Below are 11,909 nucleotides of genomic sequence, written 5' to 3'. Positions count from 1 at the left end.
AATACAATTACCAAAGACATAGAAGAAATAGAGATGAATAACACATTACTGAAATTAAAAATACTCTAGAAGGAACCAATAGTAGAGTAACTGAGGTATAAGAACAGATAAGTGAGGTAGAGGACAGAATGGCAGAAATAACTGCTGAAGAGAAAAATAAAGGAAAAAGAATGAGAAGAAACGTATGACAGTATTAAACTCACCAGTGTTTGAGTTATAGGGGTCTCAGAAGAACACAAAAAGAAAGACACTGAGAACACTTTTGAAGAGATTATAGTTGAAAACTTCCTCAACATGGGAAAGGAAATAGTCTGTCAAGTCCAAGAATCACAGAGTCTAACACACGATAAACCCCAGGAGAAAGATGTTGAAACACATACTAATCAAGCTAACAGATATCAAACACAAATATTAAAAGCACAAGGTATAAAACACAAAGTATAAAATACAATAATAATAATAAAACACAAAGTATAAAACATCAAGGGAAAAGAAACAAGTAACACACAATGGAAAGCCCATACAAGTAACAGCAGATCTTTCTGCAAGCCTGCAGAAACTCTGCAAGCCAGAAGGTAATGTCAGGATATATTTAAAATACTGAAAGGAAAAAAAAAAAATCTACCATCAAGTCTACTCTATCTAGTAAGGATCTCATTCAAAACTGATGGAGAAATCAAAAGCTTTACAGAAAAGCAAAATTTAAGAAAACTTAGGACCACCAATCCAGCATTACAAAAAATACTAAAGGGAATTATTTTATATGTCATAAACTAAAGAATATGGAAAGACCTACAGAAACAATTAAGAAAATGTCAATAGAAACATATACATCAATAATTACTTTAAATGTAAATGAATTAAATTCTCCAACCAAAACATATAGACTGGATGAATGGATACAAAATGAAAACCCATATATTTGCTGCCTACAAGAGACCCATTTCAGACCTAGAGACACATACAGATTGAAAGCAAAAGGATGGAAAATGATATCCATGCAAATGGAAATCAAAAGAAGCCAGAGTGGCAATTCTCATTTCAGATATAATACACTTTAAAGTAAAGAATATTGCAAGAGATAAAAAAGAACTCTACATAATGATCAAGGGATCAATCTGAAAAGAAGACATAACAACTGTAAATATCTGTGTATACAACATAGAAGCACCTCCTTGCATGAGGCAAATACTAAGAGATATAAAAATGGAGCTCGAGAAGAGCAAAATAATAGTAGGTGGCTTTAACACCCTGCTTATACCAATGGACAGAGTATGAAAAACAGAAAATCAATAAGAAAACACAAACCTTAAATGAAACATTAGGCCATTTGGATTATTGATATCTTTAGAATTTTCCATCCAAAAATGAAGAAGAATACACTTTCTTCTCAAGCGCACATGGAACATTCATTCTCCATGATAGACCACAGCTTGGGCAACAGAACATGCCTCAGTACATTTCAGGAAATTGAAATCGTGCCAAGCAACTTCTCTGACCACAATGCTATGAGGCTAGATATCAATTACAGGGAAAGAACTGCAAAAACCCGCAAAAACCAGGATAATAAGCAATACATTTCTAAGTAATAAAGAGGTTACTGAAGAGATCAGAAGGGAAATCAAAAGATTCATAGAAACCCATGACAACAAAACACAATGGCACAAAACCTTAGGGATGCAGCAACGCAGTTCTAAGAGGGAAGTATATAGCAATACACTCCTACTTGGAGATACAAGAAAATTATAAAACAGAGAACCTAACTCTACACCTAAATCAGCTGGTAAAAGAACAACAGCAACAACAACAAAAAGCCAAAAATAGTAAATGGAAATAAATTATAAGGATCAGAGCAGAAATAAATGAAAAAGAAGTGAAGGGAGGCAATCCTAAGATGGCAGAGGAATAGGACTGGGAGACCACTTTCTCCCCAACAAATTCATTGAAAGAACATTTGAATGCTGAGCAAATTTCACAGAACAATTTCTGAATGCTGGCAGAGGATACCAGGCACCCAGAAAGGCAGCCCATTGTCTTCAAAAGGAGGTAGGAGAAAATACAAAAGATAAAAAGAGAGACAAAAGAGGTAGGGACAGAGATCTGTCCCAGGAAGGGAATCTTAAAAAAGAAAGAAGTTTCCAAACACCAGGAAACACTCTCAAGGCGGGTCTGTGGTGAGTCTTGTAACCACAGAGGGCAACATAACCAGGAGGAAAAATAAATAAACAAACACTTAAAACCCAGAGATTACATGCCAATGGCAACTCCCAGTGGAGAAGCAGCCCAGAGGCTTGCATCTGCCATTAGCAAGCAGGGTCTGGACAGGGAGGCACCAGCTGCGTTGCTTAAGGTAAGGCCTGGGCCTGATTGCCCTGAGGGCAATCTGAAGGAACTAAGGGGAGAAAGCAACCCAGACTGTGGGATAGCCAGAGAGAGACAGAAAAAGAGAGAGAAACTATCCCTTGAAAAGCCCTAACTTAAGACTCTGCCAGGCCCGCTGCTCACAGAACAGAACTAAGCAGAGCTAGTGGACTGGCTCATCCCCCAGCAGAGACAGGCAGGCGGGGGCAGCCAGAGCCAGAAGGAGGCAATAGTGGCCCCAGAGAGGCATCATCTACCAAACTGCAAGCAGGCTTTGTTGCTAACCAAGACTACTTGGGATTCTGGATGGTCGACATCTGCCGGGAGGGTCGCAGCCAGAGATCAGCTCCCCAGAAGAGACACCCGGCACACCTGAGAAGGCGCGTCCATTGTGCACTCAGAAAACCGAGCAGCTGGGACGGGGGAGGCGATAAGATGCACCCCCTACCTGGGTGTGACTGCGCTCACCAAGGACCTGGTCACCTGAGCTCCTGGGACCTGGGAAGGGCACCAAACGCAGGCCCAACCAAGTCTGCGCCTTTGTGGAGCACCCGAAAACCTGAGCCTGAGCAACTTAGACCTGGGATGCAAATGCAACCCAGGGCCCACTTCAGATAGTTCCCGGCAGAGCAGCATAGAGCCTGAGAAGTGTAGAATGAAAGCACACACGCAGCGAGCGGGGGCAAACCCAGGGCGGCTGAAACCCTGTGAGCACTTCCCATACACGCCAGTGGTATTTGTTTGCAGTGTTGCTGCCTCCTGATAGCATGACTGAGCAAGTGAGTCTGAAAAAGTGACCACCATCACCCCCTTGTGTCAGGGCACAAATTAGACGCTAAAGAGACCAGTATAGACAAGAAGCTAAAATAAACAGAGGGACCCACTTTGAAGTGACAGGTGCAACAGATTGAAACTCTATAGTTAGCACTGACTACATAGGAAGGTGCCTATAGATCTTGAGAAGTATAAGCCAGATCGAGGAACTGTCTGAAAATGAATTGACTCCACACTGTCCACAACAGCTCCATAGAAATTCGTAGATATATTTTTACTATTATCAGTTTTTAATTAATAATGTTTTAAAATATAAATTTATTTATTTTAATTGGAGGTTAATTACTTTACAACATTGTATTGGTTTTGCCATACATCAACATGAATCCGCCACAGGTATACACATGCTCCCCATCCTGAACCCCCCTCCCACCTCCCTCCCAGTACCATACCTTTGGGTCATCCCAGTGCACCAGCCCCAAGCATCCAGTATCACGCATCGAACCTGGATTGGCGATTTGTTTCCTATATGATATTATACATGTTTCAATGCCATTCTCCCAAATCATCCCACACTCTCCCTCTCCCACAGAGTCCAAAAGACTTTTGGAATTTTTTTAAATTTTAAAGTCCTCTATTGCTCCTTTAATTTTCATTTTTATAACCTACTATTTTTATATCCTTGCAGAAAAAGACCATATTTTTACAGCACACTTCATATATATATATATTTAATTTTGTGACTTTGGTTTGTTTTTTTAATATCATATTTTTGAGAATCTAACCTCTACTCTAGATTTTTAATCTTTGCTTTTTGGTATTTTTTATCAATTTGTATCTTTAAGAACCCTATAGTCAGTACCCATTTTTACTTGGAAGTGAGATTTCTGGCTTGACTGCTCTCTCCCCCTTTTGACTCTGCTTTTTCTCCACCAGGTCGTCTCTATCTCCCCTCTCCCCCTTCTCTTCTCTACCCAACTCTGTGAATCTCTTTGTGTGTTCTGGACTGTGGAGAACAGTTAGGGAACTGATTACTGGCTGGATCTGTCTCTCTCCTTTTCATTCCCCATTTTCGCCTCCTTGCCACTTCAGTCTCCTTCCTCCCTCTTCTCCTCTCTGTGTAACTCCGTGAACATCTCTGAGGGATCCAGGCTGTGGAGAGCACATAGGGAAGTGATTACTGGCTAACTTTCTCTCTCCCCTTTTGATACCCCCTCTTCTCCTCCTGGTCACCTCTATTTCCCTCCTCCCTCTTCTCTTCTCCATGTAATTCTGTGAACCTCTCTGGGTGTCCCTCACTGTGGAGAAATTTTTCTTCATTAACCTTTCTAGGTTAATTATCATTGGTGCGGTATAGATGGAGAAGTCTTGAGGCTACTGTAAGAATAAAACTGAAACCCAGAGGTAGGAGGCTTAAGTCCAAATCCTGAGAACACCAGAGAACTCCTGACTCCAGGGAACATTAATCAATAAGAGCTTATCAAAAGCCTCCATACCTACAATGAAAGCAAGCACTACCCAAGAGCCAACAAGAACCAGAGCAAGACATACCATGCAAATTCTCCAGCAACACAAGAACATAGCCCTGAGCTTCAATATACAGGCTGCCCAATGTCACACCAAACCCACCGACATCTCAAAACTCACTACTGGACACTTCAATGCACTCCAGACTGAAGAAATCCAGCTCCACCCACCAGAACACCGACACAGCTTCCCTAACCAGGAAACTTTGACAAGCCACCCATCCAACCCCACCCACAGTGAGGAACCTCCACAATAAAGAGGAACCACAAACTGCCAGAGTAGGGAAAGGCAACCCCAAACACAGCAATGTAAATAAGATGAAAAGGTAGAGAAATGCTCAGCAGGTAAAGGAACAGAATAAATGCCCACCAATCCAAACAAAAGAGGAAGAGATAGGGAGTCTACCTGATAAAAAATTCAGAAAAATGATAGTGCAAAAGATCCAAAATTTTGAAAACAAAATGGAGTTACAGATAAATAGACTAGAGACAAGGATTGAGAAGATGCAAGAAATAAAGACCTAGAAGAAATAAAAAAGATTCAATATATAATGAATAATGCAATAAATGAGATCAAAAACTGTCTGGAGGGAACCAACAGTAGAATAATGGAGGTAGAAGATAGGATTAGTGAGGTAGAAGATAGAATGGTAGAAATGAATCAGAGAGGATAAAAGAATTAAAAGAAATAAGGACAACCTCAGAGAACTCTGGGACAATGGTAAACGCCCCAACAATCGAATCATCAGCATCCCAGAAGAAGAAGGCAAAACGAAAGGCCATGAGAAAATACTTGAGGAAATAATAGTTGAACACTTCCCTAAAATGGAGAAGGAAATAGTCACACTGTCCAAGAAACCCAGAGAGTCCCAAACAGGTAAACCCAAGGCAAAACACCCCAAGACACATATTAATCAAATTAACAAAGATCAAACACAAAGAACAAATATTAAAAGCAGCAAAGGATAAACAACAAATAACACACAAGGAGATTCTCATTAGGATAACAGCTGACCTTTCAATAGAAACTCTTTAACCCAGAAAGGAATGGCAGGACATACTTAGAGTGATGAAAGAGAAAAACCTACAACCCAGATTAGTGTACCCAGCAAGGATCTCATTCAAATATGAAGGAGTTATCAAAAGCTTTACAGACAAGTGAAAGCTGAGAGAATTCAGGAACACCAAACCAACTCTCCAACAAATGCTAAAGGATCTTCTCTAGACAGGAAACACAGAAAGTGTGTATAACCTCAAACCCAAAACAACAAAGTGAATGGCAACAGGATCATACTTATCAATAATTACCTTAAATATGAATGGGTTGAATGCCCAAACCAAAAGACAAAGACTGGTTGAATGGATATGAAAACAAGACCCCTTATATATGTTGTCTACAAGAGACCCACCTCAAAACAAGGGACACATACAGACTGAAAGTGAAGGGCAGGGAAAGATATTTCATGCAAATGGAGACCAAAAGAAAGCAGGAGTAGCAATACTCATATCAGATAAAATAGACTTTAAAGTAAAGGCTGTGAAAAAAGACAAAGAAGGACACTACATAATGATCAAAGGATCAATCCAATAAGATGTAAGAATTATATATGCACCCAACACAGGAGGACCACAATATTTAAGAAAATGCTAACAAGTAGGAAAGGGGAAATTAACAATAACATAATAATAATGGGAGACTTTATACCCTACTCACACCTATGGGTAGATCCACTAAACAGAAAATTAACAAGGAAACAGAAACTTTAAATAATACAATAGACCAGTTAGACCTAATTGATATCTATAGGACATTTCACCCTAAAACAATGAATTTTACGTTTCTCATGTGCACATGGAACCTTCTGCAGGATAGATCATGTCCTGGGCCATAAATCTAGCCTTAGTAAATTCAAAAAATTGAAATCATTCCAAGCACCGTTTCTGACCACAATGCAGTAAGATTAGATGTCAACTACAGGAAAAAGAAACTATTAAAAATACAAACATATGGAGGCTAAACAACCTCCATATGCATCAGACAATGCAGAAATACAAAAGATCACTGTATGCTAAGAAAATAGACACTCTAGAGAAAATGAATGGACAGATTTTTAGGAAAGTTCTACCTCCTTCAATTCAAGACTGAACCAGGAAGAAATAGTAATTATGAACAAGACAATAAGAAACACTGAAGTTGAAACTGTGATTAAAAAATTTCCCCCAAGACAAAAGCCCAAGGCCAGATGGCTTCACAGGTGAATTCCATAAAACATTAAGACAAGAGCTAGTATCTATCCTTCCACACTCTTCCTAAAACTTGCAGAGGAAAACATTTTCAAATGCACCCTACGAGGCCACAGTCAAACTGATGGCAAAACCAGACACTGATATCACACACACACACACACACACACACACACACACACACACACAATTAGAGGTCAATATCACTGATGAACATAGGTACAAAAATCCTCCACAAATTATAGCAAACGGAATTCATGAACAAAATAAAAACATCATACACCATGATCAAGTTGAGTTTATTCCAGGGTGCAAGGATTCTTGGATATATGCAAGTCAATTAATATGAGGCACCATTTTAACAAATTGAAAGCTAAAACCATATGATAATTTCAAAAGATGCAGAAAAAGCTTTCAACAAAATTCAACACCCATTTATGATTAAAAAAAAAAAAACTCTTCAGAAAATGGGCATAGCAGGAACCTACCTCAACATAATAAAATGCATGTACAACAAGCCCATAGCAAACATTCTCAATGGCTAGACACTGAAAGCATTCCCTATAAGATCAGGAACAAGAAAAGGGTGCCTACTCATGCCACTAATATTTAACATAGTTTGGAATTCCTGGCTACAGCAATCAGAGAAGAGAAAGAAATAAAAGAAATCCAGATTGGAAAGGAAGAAGCAAAATTCTCACTATTTGCAGATGAAATGATACTGTACATAGAAAACCATAAAGATACTATCAGAAAATTACTAGAAATTATCAGTGAATTTAGTAAAGTCACAAATTATAAAATCAATACACAAAAATCACTTGTATACCTATAGAATAAGAAAAATCAGAAAGAGAAATTAAGATATCAATCCCATTTACCATTGCAACAACATGAATAAAATACCTTGGAATAAGCCTACCTATGGAGAGAAAAGAACTATATACAGAAAATTATGAGACACGGATGAAAGATGACATAAAGGGATGGAGAGATATTCCAGGCTCCTGGGTTGGAAGAATCAATATGGTGAAAATGACTGCCTTACCAAACGCAATCTAGAGATTGAAAGCAATATCAAAATTACTGCTGGCATTTTTCACAGAACTAGAACAAAAAATTTCACAATTTGTATGCAGACACAGAAGACCCCTAAAAGCCAAAGTAATTTTAAGAAAGAGGAATAGACATTATAGAGAAATGCAAATAAAACTACAATGAGGTACCATCTCACACCTGTCTGAATGGCTGCTATCCAAAAGTGCACAAGCAATAAATCCTGGAGAGGGTGTGGAGAAAAGGGAACCCTCTTACACTGTTGGTGGGAATGCAAACTAGTACAGCCAGGATGGAGAACAGTGTGGAGATTCCTTAAAAAACTGAAAATAGATCTGCCATATGACCCAGAAACCCCACTGCTGGGCATACACACTGAGGAAAGCAGAATTGAAAGACACATGTGTACCAAAATGTTCATCACAGTGCTGTTTATAATAGCCAGGTCATGGAAGCAACCTAGATGTCCATCAGCAGATGAATGGATGAGAAAGTTATGGTATATATACACAATGGAATATTACTCAGCTATTAAAAAGAATGCATTTGAATCCGTTCTAATGAGGTGAATGAATCTGGAACCTTTTATACAGAGTGAAGTAAGTCAGAAAGGAAAACACCAATACAGTATACTAACCCATATATATAGAATTTAGAAACTTCATAATGATAATCCCATATATAAGACAGCAAAAGAGACACAGATGTATAGAACAGTCTTTTGGCCTCTGTGGGAGAAGGTGAGGGTGGGACGATTTGAGAGAATATATTGAAACATGTATATTATCAGAGGTGAAACAGATCATCAGCCCAGGTTTGATGCATGAGACAGGGTGGTCAGGGCTGGTGCACTGGGATAACACAGAGGGATGGGATGGGGAGGGAGGTGTCAGAGGCGTTCAGGATGGGGAACACATGTAAACCCATGGCTCATTCATGTCAATGTATGACAAAAACCACTACAATATTGTAAAGTAATTAGCCTCCAATTAAAATAGATAAATTTTTAAAAAAGAATGAATACAGCTGGAGGAATCAACTTGTGTAATTTCAGACTATAGCACAAAGCTACAGTGATCCAAAGAGCATGGCACTGGCACAAAAACAGAAGGATAGACCAATGGAACAAGATAGAAAGCCGAGAGATAAACCCCTGCATCCGTGGGCACCTTATCGCTGAAACAGGAGGCAAGAATATACAATGGCAAAAATATAGTCTCTCCACTAACTGATGCTCGAAGAACTGGACAGCAATGTGCAGGAGAATGAAATTAGAACACTTCATAACACTATACACAATGATAAACACAAAAAGGATAAAAATTAAATGTTTTCAATTTAAGACCAGACACTATAAAACTCAGAAGAACATATAAGCAGAATATGGTATGACATAAATCACAGCATGATCTGTCATCACTCACCTCCTAAAATAATGGAAATAAAACAAAAAATAAATAAGTGGGACCTAATTAAACTTATAAGATTTTTCACAGCAAAGGAATCTATAAACAAAGTGAAAAGACAACCCTCAGGATGGAACAAAATAATAACAAAGGAAAAAATTGGTGAATTATTAATTTCCAAAATATGCAAGCAGCTCACACAACTCAATACCAGAAAAACAAACAAGCCCGTCAGAAAGTGGGCAAAAGACCTAAACAAACATTTTTCCAAAGACCTCAGTTTAGTTCAGTTCAGTTCAGTCTCTCAGTCTTGTCTGACTCTTTGCGACCCCATGCACTGCAGCACTCCAGGCCTCCCTATCCATCACCAACTCCCGGAATTCACCCAAACTCATGTCCATCGAGTCGGTGATGCCATTCAGCCATCTCATCCTTTGTCATCCCCTTTTCCTCCCGCCCCCAATTCCTCCCAGCATCAGAGTCTTTTCCAGTGAGTCAACTCTTCGCATGAGGTTGCCAAAGCACTGGAGTTTCAGCTTTAGCATCACTCCTTCCAAAGGACACCCAGGACTGATCTCCTTTAGAATGGACTGGTTGGATCTCCGTGCAATCCATGGGACTCTCAAGAGTCTTCTCCAACACCACAGTTCCAAAGCATCAATAAACCCATGAACATCACTCATTATTAGAGACATGCTAATCAAAGCTACTATGAGATATCAACTCACACCAGACAAAATGGCCATAATAAAAAAATTCATAAAGAAGAGGTGTCGAAGAGAGTCTGGAGAAAGGGAACCTTTCTGCACTTCTGGTGGGAATGTAAATTGACACAGCCACTATGGAAGATAGTATGGACATTCCTTAAAATAAAACTAGGAATAAAACCACCCTATGACCTAGCAATACCACTACTAGGCATATACCCTGAAGAAATCAAAACTAAAAAAGAAACCTGTACCCCAGTGTTCATTGTAGCACTATATACGATAGACAATGCATGCAAACAACCTAGATATCCATCGACAGTTTAATAGACAAAGAAACGATGGTGCATACATACAATGGAATACTACTCAGGCATAAAAAGGAGTGCATTTGAGCCAGTTCTGATGAGGTGGAAAAACCTAGAGTCTATTATACAGAGCGAAGTAAGGCAGAAAGAGAAAAACCTATATTGTATATTAATGTACTTATAAGCGTGGTACTGATGAACCTGTTCACAGAGCAGCAATGGAGATACAGACATAGAGAACAGGCTTATGGACAAAGGTGGGGGAGAAGGGGGAGAGGGTGAGATGAATGCAGAGAGTAGCATGGATGCATATACACTAACATATGTAAACAGATACCAACAGGAATTTGCTGTATGACTGAGGGAACACAAACCAGGGCTCTGTGATAACCTAGATGTGGTGGGAATGGGTGAGAGGTGGGAGGGAGATTCATGAGGGAGGGGATATATGTACAACTATGGTTACTTCATATGGAGAAGGCAATGGCACCCCACTCTGGTACTCTTGCCTGGAAAATCTCATGGACGAGGGGCCTGGTGGGCTGCAGTCCATGGGGTCACTAAGAGTTGGACACGACTGAGCAACTTCACTTTCACTTTTCACTTTCATGCCTTGGAGAAGGAAATGGCAACCCACTCCAGTGTTCTTGCCTGGAGAATCCCAGGGACGGGGGAGCCTGGTGGGCTGCCATCTATGGGGTCGCACAGAGTTGGACACGACTGAAGTGACTTAGCATGGTTACTTCATGTTGATGTATGACAGATTCAAACCAATATAGTAATGCAATCATCAATCACTTAAAACAAATAAATATTTGTTAAAATCACAGCAGGATCCTCTATGATCCACCTCCCAGAATTCTGGAAATAAAAGCAAAAATAAACAAATGGGACCTAATTAAAATTAAAAGCTTCTGCATAACAAAAGAAAATATAAGCAAGGTGAAAAGACAGCCTTCTGAATGGGAGAAAATAATAGCAAATGAAGCAACTGACAAACAACTAATCTCAAAAATATACAAGCAACTTATGCAGCTCAATTCCAGAAAAATAAACGACCCAATAAAAAAACGGGCCAAAGAACTAAATAGACATTTCTCCAAAGAAGACATACGGATGGCTAACAAACACATGAAAAGATGCTCAGTATCACTCATTATTAGAGAAATGCAAATCAAAACCACAATGAGGTACCACTTCACACCAGTCAGAATGGCTGCGATCCAAAAATCTGCAAGCAATAAATGCTGGAGAGGGTGTGGAGAAAAGGGAACCCTCCTACACTGTTGGTGGGAATGCAAACTAGTACAGCCACTATGGAGAACAGTCTGGAGATTCCTTAAAAAATTGCAAATAGAACTACCGTATGACCCAGCAATCCCACTGCTGGGCATACACACCGAGGAAACCAGAATTGAAAGAGACACATGTACCCCAATGTTCATCGCAGCACTGTTTATAATAGCCAGGACATGGAAACAACCTAGATGTCCATCAGCAGATGAATGGATAAGAAAGCTGTGGTAC

The sequence above is a fragment of the Capra hircus genome, chromosome 16 (assembly GCF_001704415.2).
Source record: "Capra hircus breed San Clemente chromosome 16, ASM170441v1, whole genome shotgun sequence".
Taxonomy (NCBI): domain Eukaryota; kingdom Metazoa; phylum Chordata; class Mammalia; order Artiodactyla; family Bovidae; genus Capra; species Capra hircus.
Note: the sequence above shows the minus strand (reverse complement) of the source record.